The sequence below is a fragment of the Triturus cristatus genome, chromosome 6 (assembly GCF_964204655.1).
Source record: "Triturus cristatus chromosome 6, aTriCri1.1, whole genome shotgun sequence".
Taxonomy (NCBI): Eukaryota; Metazoa; Chordata; class Amphibia; order Caudata; family Salamandridae; genus Triturus; species Triturus cristatus.
Window position 1 is genome coordinate 883,424,081 of NC_140589.1, and position 14,359 is coordinate 883,438,439.

General features: G+C 45.9%; 14 non-coding genes across 14 annotated transcripts; 7 read left to right on the plus strand and 7 right to left on the minus strand.

Moving 5' to 3' along the window:
* Positions 1 to 83: 83 nt before the first annotated feature.
* On the minus strand, positions 84 to 156 carry TRNAR-ACG (transfer RNA arginine (anticodon ACG)). The gene has a single exon. It is a non-coding gene; the product is annotated as a tRNA-Arg (tRNA).
* Positions 157 to 928: 772 nt separating this feature from the next.
* LOC146819431 (U6 spliceosomal RNA) lies at positions 929 to 1,035 on the plus strand. Its single transcript, XR_014964083.1, has one exon. It is a non-coding gene; the product is annotated as a U6 spliceosomal RNA (small nuclear RNA).
* Positions 1,036 to 2,042: 1,007 nt separating this feature from the next.
* Positions 2,043 to 2,115, minus strand: TRNAR-ACG (transfer RNA arginine (anticodon ACG)). The gene has a single exon. It is a non-coding gene; the product is annotated as a tRNA-Arg (tRNA).
* A 772-nt stretch (positions 2,116 to 2,887) lies between these two features.
* LOC146819433 (U6 spliceosomal RNA) lies at positions 2,888 to 2,994 on the plus strand. The gene has a single exon (XR_014964086.1). It is a non-coding gene; the product is annotated as a U6 spliceosomal RNA (small nuclear RNA).
* Positions 2,995 to 4,000: 1,006 nt separating this feature from the next.
* TRNAR-ACG (transfer RNA arginine (anticodon ACG)) lies at positions 4,001 to 4,073 on the minus strand. The gene has a single exon. It is a non-coding gene; the product is annotated as a tRNA-Arg (tRNA).
* A 768-nt stretch (positions 4,074 to 4,841) lies between these two features.
* LOC146819435 (U6 spliceosomal RNA) lies at positions 4,842 to 4,948 on the plus strand. Its single transcript, XR_014964087.1, has one exon. It is a non-coding gene; the product is annotated as a U6 spliceosomal RNA (small nuclear RNA).
* A 1,006-nt stretch (positions 4,949 to 5,954) lies between these two features.
* TRNAR-ACG (transfer RNA arginine (anticodon ACG)) lies at positions 5,955 to 6,027 on the minus strand. Its single transcript has one exon. It is a non-coding gene; the product is annotated as a tRNA-Arg (tRNA).
* A 778-nt stretch (positions 6,028 to 6,805) lies between these two features.
* LOC146819437 (U6 spliceosomal RNA) lies at positions 6,806 to 6,912 on the plus strand. The gene has a single exon (XR_014964088.1). It is a non-coding gene; the product is annotated as a U6 spliceosomal RNA (small nuclear RNA).
* A 1,007-nt stretch (positions 6,913 to 7,919) lies between these two features.
* Positions 7,920 to 7,992, minus strand: TRNAR-ACG (transfer RNA arginine (anticodon ACG)). Its single transcript has one exon. It is a non-coding gene; the product is annotated as a tRNA-Arg (tRNA).
* A 772-nt stretch (positions 7,993 to 8,764) lies between these two features.
* LOC146819439 (U6 spliceosomal RNA) lies at positions 8,765 to 8,871 on the plus strand. The gene has a single exon (XR_014964089.1). It is a non-coding gene; the product is annotated as a U6 spliceosomal RNA (small nuclear RNA).
* Positions 8,872 to 9,877: 1,006 nt separating this feature from the next.
* TRNAR-ACG (transfer RNA arginine (anticodon ACG)) lies at positions 9,878 to 9,950 on the minus strand. Its single transcript has one exon. It is a non-coding gene; the product is annotated as a tRNA-Arg (tRNA).
* A 778-nt stretch (positions 9,951 to 10,728) lies between these two features.
* Positions 10,729 to 10,835, plus strand: LOC146819441 (U6 spliceosomal RNA). The gene has a single exon (XR_014964392.1). It is a non-coding gene; the product is annotated as a U6 spliceosomal RNA (small nuclear RNA).
* A 1,837-nt stretch (positions 10,836 to 12,672) lies between these two features.
* LOC146819442 (U6 spliceosomal RNA) lies at positions 12,673 to 12,779 on the plus strand. Its single transcript, XR_014964090.1, has one exon. It is a non-coding gene; the product is annotated as a U6 spliceosomal RNA (small nuclear RNA).
* A 1,006-nt stretch (positions 12,780 to 13,785) lies between these two features.
* Positions 13,786 to 13,858, minus strand: TRNAR-ACG (transfer RNA arginine (anticodon ACG)). Its single transcript has one exon. It is a non-coding gene; the product is annotated as a tRNA-Arg (tRNA).
* Between the last annotated feature and the right edge of the window lie 501 nt (positions 13,859 to 14,359).

Below are 14,359 nucleotides of genomic sequence, written 5' to 3' on the forward strand. Positions count from 1 at the left end.
CTCGAGAAGATTGAACCTACAACAAGTCTGAGGTAAATAAGAATTCCACAGGAATACCATAAAACAGGGACCTATGACCCTTTCGAGCCAGATAGGAGTCGAACCTACAATCTTCTGATCCGTAGTCAGACGCGTTATCCATTGCGCCACTGGCCCCATGTAGGATTACCCATACTTTTGTCCTTAAGAGGACCAGAAGTTGTGTGTGTGTGTGTGTGTGTGTTTTAAAACACCATTCCATCAACCTTTTTAGCCACGTTTACTGCTCACAACCAGAAGACACAAGTAAACCCACCTGACCTCCTGAAATTCTGTTCTGTCAGGTGTTCCTAACTTATACAAAGGACTTTAGGAGGACGAAGGACCTAAAAGTCAGGGGAAATGGTCCTAGGTCCAAGGAAATGTTTTAGATCAGCCTCAGTTTCTTAAATATTCTGCATTAACATCATCAGTTCCACGTCTGTGTGGAGCTGATCTTGAGGACTCCTTAATCAGCAGGCGGGTACAACAATAAAGTGTTTAATATTACAATACAGGCGAAAATTCAGACACCTTGTCATAGGCTCACCTTGTCCAGGGACCCAAGCATGCTGCCTTTCACCTCTCAGAGCCCTTCACCTAACCTACTGTGCAGCTGTCTCACCTTTAATATCACTGTTCCACAGGCAGCATGATGTCACAATGTTCCTTGTCAGTAGCCTGAACCATGAGCCTTTGCAACCCTGGCATAATCTACATACTTCCAATTGGTGAAGTCTTGGACCACAAATGCAGTGAAGAATAATGGATTGTTACTCTTCATGCATTTTTGCCCATTGGCTCAGATTTGAATGCTTACTGGCCATACGAGCATCTCTGCCAGGCCACCCTATGTCTAGAGACCGTAGATTTAGAGAGTTTATAAACATTGTAGGTTCATCAATGAAGTGTGCTCGCTTCGGCGGCACATATACTAAAATTGGAACGATACAGAGAAGATTAGCATGGCCCCTGCGCAAGGATGACACGCAAATTCGTGAAGCGTTCCATATTTTTACCAGCTTTCAGGAGAGAAATGTTCTATGTTTTCAAGACTAATTGAAATAATAAAGCAGGTTCCAGTGCTTTCCTCCTAATATCTATTTTTCAATTTGTCTCTCCTCAACATTTTTAATGTATTTACCTCGCAGTAATGAAGGTGCACTCTATGGCCAGCTGCATTTAGCAAGGAAGCCTGCAGGACTTCTGGGACTTTTCTTTCCCTTCTTCAGCCTCCCTGTCATTATTCTTCACAACCCCCAAATCTATACTGCTGCCAGCGATGCGTTGCTTTGTGGGAAGCAAGAGAAAGAGAAGGGGAGGGCCTATGCAAATGATGGCCTCAGGGCTGTCTGGGAGTCCCTTTTCAGCAGTACTGTTAAAATCCGCCTTGCAACCAGATTGGTCGGGTAAGCTGAAAAACACCAGGCATGATTGGGCACCAGGTCCTCTAGGCCCTTGGAGGACATATCGGCGCTGCATCCCTCAGTTTCTGAGGTCCAAGAAATGTTCACGCTCCACCCTAATAGAGAGGTCTTGGCCGATCGTGGCCGATCGGGGCAGAAGGGAGCAGGGCAAGATGCTCATGATCCTGCTCTAATAATGAACTGCCTTCCTCTCTCCTTACCTGTGGTTCTGCCTGGCTGCTTGGTTCCAGTTGTAGGCCTACATCCCACAGGCAATTTGCTTGTCCCTCTCACACATGTAAATGGGTCAGCACTCAAGTGCACACACCTGCCTGCACCCACAGACCCTCTCACACACACTTTTCTCAACAAGATTTTTTCCTAGTTTAGAGACTCAGAGACCCATGTTGAAATACAAAAGCAGCACACCACATGACGGCCTTCACATAGAATCCAGCAGCAAATGGGAAACTTTTAACTAGCCGTGGTCCTATTACTGCAGCCCTACCATGGAACGACTGCTGGATGAGTCCTGCTCGAGAATATTGAACCTACAACAAGTCTGAGGTAAATAAGAATTCCACAGGAATACCATAAAACAGGGACCTATGACCCTTTCGAGCCAGATAGGAGTCGAACCTACAATCTTCTGATCCGTAGTCAGACGCGTTATCCATTGCGCCACTGGCCCCATGTAGGATTACCCATACTTTTGTCCTTAAGAGGACCAGAAGTTGTGTGTGTGTGTGTGTGTGTGTTTTAAAACACCATTCCATCAACCTTTTTAGCCACGTTTACTGCTCACAACCAGAAGACACAAGTAAACCCACCTGACCTCCTGAAATTCTGTTCTGTCAGGTGTTCCTAACTTATATAAAGGACTTTAGGAGGACGAAGGACCTAAAAGTCAGGGGAAATGGTCCTAGGTCCAAGGAAATGTTTTAGATCAGCCTCAGTTTCTTAAATATTCTGCATTAACATCATCAGTTCCACGTCTGTGTGGAGCTGATCTTGAGGACTCCTTAATCAGCAGGCGGGTACAACAATAAAGTGTTTAATATTACAATACAGGCGAAAATTCAGACACCTTGTCATAGGCTTACCTTGTCCAGGGACCCAAGCATGCTGCCTTTCACCTCTCAGAGCCCTTCACCTAACCTACTGTGCAGCTGTCTCACCTTTAATATCACTGTTCCACAGGCAGCATGATGTCACAATGTTCCTTGTCAGTAGCCTGAACCATGAGCCTTTGCAACCCTGGCATAATCTACATACTTCCAATTGGTGAAGTCTTGGACCACAAATGCAGTGAAGAATAATGGATTGTTACTCTTCATGCATTTTTGCCCATTGGCTCAGATTTGAATGCTTACTGGCCATACGAGCATCTCTGCCAGGCCACCCTATGTCTAGAGACCGTAGATTTAGAGAGTTTATAAACATTGTAGGTTCATCAATGAAGTGTGCTCGCTTCGGCGGCACATATACTAAAATTGGAACGATACAGAGAAGATTAGCATGGCCCCTGCGCAAGGATGACACGCAAATTCGTGAAGCGTTCCATATTTTTACCAGCTTTCAGGAGAGAAATGTTCTATGTTTTCAAGACTAATTGAAATAATAAAGCAGGTTCCAGTGCTTTCCTCCTAATATCTATTTTTCAATTTGTCTCTCCTCAACATTTTTAATGTATTTACCTCGCAGTAATGAAGGTGCACTCTATGGCCAGCTGCATTTAGCAAGGAAGCCTGCAGGACTTCTGGGACTTTTCTTTCCCTTCTTCAGCCTCCCTGTCATTATTCTTCACAACCCCCAAATCTATACTGCTGCCAGCGATGCGTTGCTTTGTGGGAAGCAAGAGAAAGAGAAGGGGAGGGCCTATGCAAATGATGGCCTCAGGGCTGTCTGGGAGTCCCTTTTCAGCAGTACTGTTAAAATCCGCCTTGCAACCAGATTGGTCGGGTAAGCTGAAAAACACCAGGCATGATTGGGCACCAGGTCCTCTAGGCCCTTGGAGGACATATCGGCGCTGCATCCCTCAGTTTCTGAGGTCCAAGAAATGTTCACCCTCCACCCTAATAGAGAGGTCTTGGCCGATCGTGGCCGATCGGGCAGAAGGGAGCAGGGCAAGATGCTCATGATCCTGCTCTAATAATGAACTGCCTTCCTCTCTCCTTACCTGTGGTTCTGCCTGGCTGCTTGGTTCCAGTTGTAGGCCTACATCCCACAGGCAATTTGCTTGTCCCTCTCACACATGTAAATGGGTCAGCACTCAAGTGCACACACCTGCCTGCACCCACAGACCCTCTCACACACACTTTTCTCAACAAGATTTTTTCCTAGTTTAGAGACTCAGAGACCCATGTTGAAATACAAAAGCAGCACACCACATGACGGCCTTCACATAGAATCCAGCAGCAAATGGGAAACTTTTAACTAGCCGTGGTCCTATTACTGCAGCCCTACCATGGAACGACTGCTGGATGAGTCCTGCTCGAGAAGATTGAACCTACAACAAGTCTGAGGTAAATAAGAATTCCACAGGAATACCATAAAACAGGGACCTATGACCCTTTCGAGCCAGATAGGAGTCGAACCTACAATCTTCTGATCCGTAGTCAGACGCGTTATCCATTGCGCCACTGGCCCCATGTAGGATTACCCATACTTTTGTCCTTAAGAGGACCAGAAGTTGTGTGTGTGTGTGTGTGTTTTAAAACACCATTCCATCAACCTTTTTAGCCACGTTTACTGCTCACAACCAGAAGACACAAGTAAACCCACCTGACCTCCTGAAATTCTGTTCTGTCAGGTGTTCCTAACTTATATAAAGGACTTTAGGAGGACGAAGGACCTAAAAGTCAGGGGAAATGGTCCTAGGTCCAAGGAAATGTTTTAGATCAGCCTCAGTTTCTTAAATATTCTGCATTAACATCATCAGTTCCACGTCTGTGTGGAGCTGATCTTGAGGACTCCTTAATCAGCAGGCGGGTACAACAATAAAGTGTTTAATATTACAATACAGGCGAAAATTCAGACACCTTGTCATAGGCTCACCTTGTCCAGGGACCCAAGCATGCTGCCTTTCACCTCTCAGAGCCCTTCACCTAACCTACTGTGCAGCTGTCTCACCTTTAATATCACTGTTCCACAGGCAGCATGATGTCACAATGTTCCTTGTCAGTAGCCTGAACCATGAGCCTTTGCAACCCTGGCATAATCTACATACTTCCAATTGGTGAAGTCTTGGACCACAAATGCAGTGAAGAATAATGGATTGTTACTCTTCATGCATTTTTGCCCATTGGCTCAGATTTGAATGCTTACTGGCCATACGAGCATCTCTGCCAGGCCACCCTATGTCTAGAGACCGTAGATTTAGAGAGTTTATAAACATTGTAGGTTCATCAATGAAGTGTGCTCGCTTCGGCGGCACATATACTAAAATTGGAACGATACAGAGAAGATTAGCATGGCCCCTGCGCAAGGATGACACGCAAATTCGTGAAGCGTTCCATATTTTTACCAGCTTTCAGGAGAGAAATGTTCTATGTTTTCAAGACTAATTGAAATAATAAAGCAGGTTCCAGTGCTTTCCTCCTAATATCTATTTTTCAATTTGTCTCTCCTCAACATTTTTAATGTATTTACCTCGCAGTAATGAAGGTGCACTCTATGGCCAGCTGCATTTAGCAAGGAAGCCTGCAGGACTTCTGGGACTTTTCTTTCCCTTCTTCAGCCTCCCTGTCATTATTCTTCACAACCCCCAAATCTATACTGCTGCCAGCGATGCGTTGCTTTGTGGGAAGCAAGAGAAAGAGAAGGGGAGGGCCTATGCAAATGATGGCCTCAGGGCTGTCTGGGAGTCCCTTTTCAGCAGTACTGTTAAAATCCGCCTTGCAACCAGATTGGTCGGGTAAGCTGAAAAACACCAGGCATGATTGGGCACCAGGTCCTCTAGGCCCTTGGAGGACATATCGGCGCTGCATCCCTCAGTTTCTGAGGTCCAAGAAATGTTCACCCTCCACCCTAATAGAGAGGTCTTGGCCGATCGTGGCCGATCGGGCAGAAGGGAGCAGGGCAAGATGCTCATGATCCTGCTCTAATAATGAACTGCCTTCCTCTCTCCTTACCTGTGGTTCTGCCTGGCTGCTTGGTTCCAGTTGTAGGCCTACATCCCACAGGCAATTTGCTTGTCCCTCTCACACATGTAAATGGGTCAGCACTCAAGTGCACACACCTGCCTGCACCCACAGACCCTCTCACACACACTTTTCTCAACAAGATTTTTTCCTAGTTTAGAGACTCAGAGACCCATGTTGAAATACAAAAGCAGCACACCACATGACGGCCTTCACATAGAATCCAGCAGCAAATGGGAAACTTTTAACTAGCCGTGGTCCTATTACTGCAGCCCTACCATGGAACGACTGCTGGATGAGTCCTGCTCGAGAATATTGAACCTACAACAAGTCTGAGGTAAATAAGAATTCCACAGGAATACCATAAAACAGGGACCTATGACCCTTTCGAGCCAGATAGGAGTCGAACCTACAATCTTCTGATCCGTAGTCAGACGCGTTATCCATTGCGCCACTGGCCCCATGTAGGATTACCCATACTTTTGTCCTTAAGAGGACCAGAAGTTGTGTGTGTGTGTGTGTGTGTGTGTGTGTTTTAAAACACCATTCCATCAACCTTTTTAGCCACGTTTACTGCTCACAACCAGAAGACACAAGTAAACCCACCTGACCTCCTGAAATTCTGTTCTGTCAGGTGTTCCTAACTTATACAAAGGACTTTAGGAGGACGAAGGACCTAAAAGTCAGGGGAAATGGTCCTAGGTCCAAGGAAATGTTTTAGATCAGCCTCAGTTTCTTAAATATTCTGCATTAACATCATCAGTTCCACGTCTGTGTGGAGCTGATCTTGAGGACTCCTTAATCAGCAGGCGGGTACAACAATAAAGTGTTTAATATTACAATACAGGCGAAAATTCAGACACCTTGTCATAGGCTCACCTTGTCCAGGGACCCAAGCATGCTGCCTTTCACCTCTCAGAGCCCTTCACCTAACCTACTGTGCAGCTGTCTCACCTTTAATATCACTGTTCCACAGGCAGCATGATGTCACAATGTTCCTTGTCAGTAGCCTGAACCATGAGCCTTTGCAACCCTGGCATAATCTACATACTTCCAATTGGTGAAGTCTTGGACCACAAATGCAGTGAAGAATAATGGATTGTTACTCTTCATGCATTTTTGCCCATTGGCTCAGATTTGAATGCTTACTGGCCATACGAGCATCTCTGCCAGGCCACCCTATGTCTAGAGACCGTAGATTTAGAGAGTTTATAAACATTGTAGGTTCATCAATGAAGTGTGCTCGCTTCGGCGGCACATATACTAAAATTGGAACGATACAGAGAAGATTAGCATGGCCCCTGCGCAAGGATGACACGCAAATTCGTGAAGCGTTCCATATTTTTACCAGCTTTCAGGAGAGAAATGTTCTATGTTTTCAAGACTAATTGAAATAATAAAGCAGGTTCCAGTGCTTTCCTCCTAATATCTATTTTTCAATTTGTCTCTCCTCAACATTTTTAATGTATTTACCTCGCAGTAATGAAGGTGCACTCTATGGCCAGCTGCATTTAGCAAGGAAGCCTGCAGGACTTCTGGGACTTTTCTTTCCCTTCTTCAGCCTCCCTGTCATTATTCTTCACAACCCCCAAATCTATACTGCTGCCAGCGATGCGTTGCTTTGTGGGAAGCAAGAGAAAGAGAAGGGGAGGGCCTATGCAAATGATGGCCTCAGGGCTGTCTGGGAGTCCCTTTTCAGCAGTACTGTTAAAATCCGCCTTGCAACCAGATTGGTCGGGTAAGCTGAAAAACACCAGGCATGATTGGGCACCAGGTCCTCTAGGCCCTTGGAGGACATATCGGCGCTGCATCCCTCAGTTTCTGAGGTCCAAGAAATGTTCACGCTCCACCCTAATAGAGAGGTCTTGGCCGATCGTGGCCGATCGGGGCAGAAGGGAGCAGGGCAAGATGCTCATGATCCTGCTCTAATAATGAACTGCCTTCCTCTCTCCTTACCTGTGGTTCTGCCTGGCTGCTTGGTTCCAGTTGTAGGCCTACATCCCACAGGCAATTTGCTTGTCCCTCTCACACATGTAAATGGGTCAGCACTCAAGTGCACACACCTGCCTGCACCCACAGACCCTCTCACACACACTTTTCTCAACAAGATTTTTTCCTAGTTTAGAGACTCAGAGACCCATGTTGAAATACAAAAGCAGCACACCACATGACGGCCTTCACATAGAATCCAGCAGCAAATGGGAAACTTTTAACTAGCCGTGGTCCTATTACTGCAGCCCTACCATGGAACGACTGCTGGATGAGTCCTGCTCGAGAATATTGAACCTACAACAAGTCTGAGGTAAATAAGAATTCCACAGGAATACCATAAAACAGGGACCTATGACCCTTTCGAGCCAGATAGGAGTCGAACCTACAATCTTCTGATCCGTAGTCAGACGCGTTATCCATTGCGCCACTGGCCCCATGTAGGATTACCCATACTTTTGTCCTTAAGAGGACCAGAAGTTGTGTGTGTGTGTGTGTGTGTGTTTTAAAACACCATTCCATCAACCTTTTTAGCCACGTTTACTGCTCACAACCAGAAGACACAAGTAAACCCACCTGACCTCCTGAAATTCTGTTCTGTCAGGTGTTCCTAACTTATATAAAGGACTTTAGGAGGACGAAGGACCTAAAAGTCAGGGGAAATGGTCCTAGGTCCAAGGAAATGTTTTAGATCAGCCTCAGTTTCTTAAATATTCTGCATTAACATCATCAGTTCCACGTCTGTGTGGAGCTGATCTTGAGGACTCCTTAATCAGCAGGCGGGTACAACAATAAAGTGTTTAATATTACAATACAGGCGAAAATTCAGACACCTTGTCATAGGCTCACCTTGTCCAGGGACCCAAGCATGCTGCCTTTCACCTCTCAGAGCCCTTCACCTAACCTACTGTGCAGCTGTCTCACCTTTAATATCACTGTTCCACAGGCAGCATGATGTCACAATGTTCCTTGTCAGTAGCCTGAACCATGAGCCTTTGCAACCCTGGCATAATCTACATACTTCCAATTGGTGAAGTCTTGGACCACAAATGCAGTGAAGAATAATGGATTGTTACTCTTCATGCATTTTTGCCCATTGGCTCAGATTTGAATGCTTACTGGCCATACGAGCATCTCTGCCAGGCCACCCTATGTCTAGAGACCGTAGATTTAGAGAGTTTATAAACATTGTAGGTTCATCAATGAAGTGTGCTCGCTTCGGCGGCACATATACTAAAATTGGAACGATACAGAGAAGATTAGCATGGCCCCTGCGCAAGGATGACACGCAAATTCGTGAAGCGTTCCATATTTTTACCAGCTTTCAGGAGAGAAATGTTCTATGTTTTCAAGACTAATTGAAATAATAAAGCAGGTTCCAGTGCTTTCCTCCTAATATCTATTTTTCAATTTGTCTCTCCTCAACATTTTTAATGTATTTACCTCGCAGTAATGAAGGTGCACTCTATGGCCAGCTGCATTTAGCAAGGAAGCCTGCAGGACTTCTGGGACTTTTCTTTCCCTTCTTCAGCCTCCCTGTCATTATTCTTCACAACCCCCAAATCTATACTGCTGCCAGCGATGCGTTGCTTTGTGGGAAGCAAGAGAAAGAGAAGGGGAGGGCCTATGCAAATGATGGCCTCAGGGCTGTCTGGGAGTCCCTTTTCAGCAGTACTGTTAAAATCCGCCTTGCAACCAGATTGGTCGGGTAAGCTGAAAAACACCAGGCATGATTGGGCACCAGGTCCTCTAGGCCCTTGGAGGACATATCGGCGCTGCATCCCTCAGTTTCTGAGGTCCAAGAAATGTTCACCCTCCACCCTAATAGAGAGGTCTTGGCCGATCGTGGCCGATCGGGCAGAAGGGAGCAGGGCAAGATGCTCATGATCCTGCTCTAATAATGAACTGCCTTCCTCTCTCCTTACCTGTGGTTCTGCCTGGCTGCTTGGTTCCAGTTGTAGGCCTACATCCCACAGGCAATTTGCTTGTCCCTCTCACACATGTAAATGGGTCAGCACTCAAGTGCACACACCTGCCTGCACCCACAGACCCTCTCACACACACTTTTCTCAACAAGATTTTTTCCTAGTTTAGAGACTCAGAGACCCATGTTGAAATACAAAAGCAGCACACCACATGACGGCCTTCACATAGAATCCAGCAGCAAATGGGAAACTTTTAACTAGCCGTGGTCCTATTACTGCAGCCCTACCATGGAACGACTGCTGGATGAGTCCTGCTCGAGAATATTGAACCTACAACAAGTCTGAGGTAAATAAGAATTCCACAGGAATACCATAAAACAGGGACCTATGACCCTTTCGAGCCAGATAGGAGTCGAACCTACAATCTTCTGATCCGTAGTCAGACGCGTTATCCATTGCGCCACTGGCCCCATGTAGGATTACCCATACTTTTGTCCTTAAGAGGACCAGAAGTTGTGTGTGTGTGTGTGTGTGTGTGTGTGTTTTAAAACACCATTCCATCAACCTTTTTAGCCACGTTTACTGCTCACAACCAGAAGACACAAGTAAACCCACCTGACCTCCTGAAATTCTGTTCTGTCAGGTGTTCCTAACTTATACAAAGGACTTTAGGAGGACGAAGGACCTAAAAGTCAGGGGAAATGGTCCTAGGTCCAAGGAAATGTTTTAGATCAGCCTCAGTTTCTTAAATATTCTGCATTAACATCATCAGTTCCACGTCTGTGTGGAGCTGATCTTGAGGACTCCTTAATCAGCAGGCGGGTACAACAATAAAGTGTTTAATATTACAATACAGGCGAAAATTCAGACACCTTGTCATAGGCTCACCTTGTCCAGGGACCCAAGCATGCTGCCTTTCACCTCTCAGAGCCCTTCACCTAACCTACTGTGCAGCTGTCTCACCTTTAATATCACTGTTCCACAGGCAGCATGATGTCACAATGTTCCTTGTCAGTAGCCTGAACCATGAGCCTTTGCAACCCTGGCATAATCTACATACTTCCAATTGGTGAAGTCTTGGACCACAAATGCAGTGAAGAATAATGGATTGTTACTCTTCATGCATTTTTGCCCATTGGCTCAGATTTGAATGCTTACTGGCCATACGAGCATCTCTGCCAGGCCACCCTATGTCTAGAGACCGTAGATTTAGAGAGTTTATAAACATTGTAGGTTCATCAATGAAGTGTGCTCACTTCGGCGGCACATATACTAAAATTGGAACGATACAGAGAAGATTAGCATGGCCCCTGCGCAAGGATGACACGCAAATTCGTGAAGCGTTCCATATTTTTACCAGCTTTCAGGAGAGAAATGTTCTATGTTTTCAAGACTAATTGAAATAATAAAGCAGGTTCCAGTGCTTTCCTCCTAATATCTATTTTTCAATTTGTCTCTCCTCAACATTTTTAATGTATTTACCTCGCAGTAATGAAGGTGCACTCTATGGCCAGCTGCATTTAGCAAGGAAGCCTGCAGGACTTCTGGGACTTTTCTTTCCCTTCTTCAGCCTCCCTGTCATTATTCTTCACAACCCCCAAATCTATACTGCTGCCAGCGATGCGTTGCTTTGTGGGAAGCAAGAGAAAGAGAAGGGGAGGGCCTATGCAAATGATGGCCTCAGGGCTGTCTGGGAGTCCCTTTTCAGCAGTACTGTTAAAATCCGCCTTGCAACCAGATTGGTCGGGTAAGCTGAAAAACACCAGGCATGATTGGGCACCAGGTCCTCTAGGCCCTTGGAGGACATATCGGCGCTGCATCCCTCAGTTTCTGAGGTCCAAGAAATGTTCACGCTCCACCCTAATAGAGAGGTCTTGGCCGATCGTGGCCGATCGGGGCAGAAGGGAGCAGGGCAAGATGCTCATGATCCTGCTCTAATAATGAACTGCCTTCCTCTCTCCTTACCTGTGGTTCTGCCTGGCTGCTTGGTTCCAGTTGTAGGCCTACATCCCACAGGCAATTTGCTTGTCCCTCTCACACATGTAAATGGGTCAGCACTCAAGTGCACACACCTGCCTGCACCCACAGACCCTCTCACACACACTTTTCTCAACAAGATTTTTTCCTAGTTTAGAGACTCAGAGACCCATGTTGAAATACAAAAGCAGCACACCACATGACGGCCTTCACATAGAATCCAGCAGCAAATGGGAAACTTTTAACTAGCCGTGGTCCTATTACTGCAGCCCTACCATGGAACGACTGCTGGATGAGTCCTGCTCGAGAATATTGAACCTACAACAAGTCTGAGGTAAATAAGAATTCCACAGGAATACCATAAAACAGGGACCTATGACCCTTTCGAGCCGAACCTACAATCTTCTGATCCGTAGTCAGACGCGTTATCCATTGCGCCACTGGCCCCATGTAGGATTACCCATACTTTTGTCCTTAAGAGGACCAGAAGTTGTGTGTGTGTGTGTGTGTTTTAAAACACCATTCCATCAACCTTTTTAGCCACGTTTACTGCTCACAACCAGAAGACACAAGTAAACCCACCTGACCTCCTGAAATTCTGTTCTGTCAGGTGTTCCTAACTTATATAAAGGACTTTAGGAGGACGAAGGACCTAAAAGTCAGGGGAAATGGTCCTAGGTCCAAGGAAATGTTTTAGATCAGCCTCAGTTTCTTAAATATTCTGCATTAACATCATCAGTTCCACGTCTGTGTGGAGCTGATCTTGAGGACTCCTTAATCAGCAGGCGGGTACAACAATAAAGTGTTTAATATTACAATACAGGCGAAAATTCAGACACCTTGTCATAGGCTCACCTTGTCCAGGGACCCAAGCATGCTGCCTTTCACCTCTCAGAGCCCTTCACCTAACCTACTGTGCAGCTGTCTCACCTTTAATATCACTGTTCCACAGGCAGCATGATGTCACAATGTTCCTTGTCAGTAGCCTGAACCATGAGCCTTTGCAACCCTGGCATAATCTACATACTTCCAATTGGTGAAGTCTTGGACCACAAATGCAGTGAAGAATAATGGATTGTTACTCTTCATGCATTTTTGCCCATTGGCTCAGATTTGAATGCTTACTGGCCATACGAGCATCTCTGCCAGGCCACCCTATGTCTAGAGACCGTAGATTTAGAGAGTTTATAAACATTGTAGGTTCATCAATGAAGTGTGCTCGCTTCGGCGGCACATATACTAAAATTGGAACGATACAGAGAAGATTAGCATGGCCCCTGCGCAAGGATGACACGCAAATTCGTGAAGCGTTCCATATTTTTACCAGCTTTCAGGAGAGAAATGTTCTATGTTTTCAAGACTAATTGAAATAATAAAGCAGGTTCCAGTGCTTTCCTCCTAATATCTATTTTTCAATTTGTCTCTCCTCAACATTTTTAATGTATTTACCTCGCAGTAATGAAGGTGCACTCTATGGCCAGCTGCATTTAGCAAGGAAGCCTGCAGGACTTCTGGGACTTTTCTTTCCCTTCTTCAGCCTCCCTGTCATTATTCTTCACAACCCCCAAATCTATACTGCTGCCAGCGATGCGTTGCTTTGTGGGAAGCAAGAGAAAGAGAAGGGGAGGGCCTATGCAAATGATGGCCTCAGGGCTGTCTGGGAGTCCCTTTTCAGCAGTACTGTTAAAATCCGCCTTGCAACCAGATTGGTCGGGTAAGCTGAAAAACACCAGGCATGATTGGGCACCAGGTCCTCTAGGCCCTTGGAGGACATATCGGCGCTGCATCCCTCAGTTTCTGAGGTCCAAGAAATGTTCACCCTCCACCCTAATAGAGAGGTCTTGGCCGATCGTGGCCGATCGGGCAGAAGGGAGCAGGGCAAGATGCTCATGATCCTGCTCTAATAATGAACTGCCTTCCTCTCTCCTTACCTGTGGTTCTGCCTGGCTGCTTGGTTCCAGTTGTAGGCCTACATCCCACAGGCAATTTGCTTGTCCCTCTCACACATGTAAATGGGTCAGCACTCAAGTGCACACACCTGCCTGCACCCACAGACCCTCTCACACACACTTTTCTCAACAAGATTTTTTCCTAGTTTAGAGACTCAGAGACCCATGTTGAAATACAAAAGCAGCACACCACATGACGGCCTTCACATAGAATCCAGCAGCAAATGGGAAACTTTTAACTAGCCGTGGTCCTATTACTGCAGCCCTACCATGGAACGACTGCTGGATGAGTCCTGCTCGAGAAGATTGAACCTACAACAAGTCTGAGGTAAATAAGAATTCCACAGGAATACCATAAAACAGGGACCTATGACCCTTTCGAGCCAGATAGGAGTCGAACCTACAATCTTCTGATCCGTAGTCAGACGCGTTATCCATTGCGCCACTGGCCCCATGTAGGATTACCCATACTTTTGTCCTTAAGAGGACCAGAAGTTGTGTGTGTGTGTGTGTGTGTGTTTTAAAACACCATTCCATCAACCTTTTTAGCCACGTTTACTGCTCACAACCAGAAGACACAAGTAAACCCACCTGACCTCCTGAAATTCTGTTCTGTCAGGTGTTCCTAACTTATACAAAGGACTTTAGGAGGACGAAGGACCTAAAAGTCAGGGGAAATGGTCCTAGGTCCAAGGAAATGTTTTAGATCAGCCTCAGTTTCTTAAATATTCTGCATTAACATCATCAGTTCCACGTCTGTGTGGAGCTGATCTTGAGGACTCCTTAATCAGCAGGCGGGTACAACAATAAAGTGTTTAATATTACAATACAGGCGAAAATTCAGACACCTTGTCATAGGCTCACCTTGTCCAGGGACCCAAGCATGCTGCCTTTCACCTCTCAGAGCCCTTCACCTAACCTACTGTGCAGCTGTCTCACCTTTAATATCACTG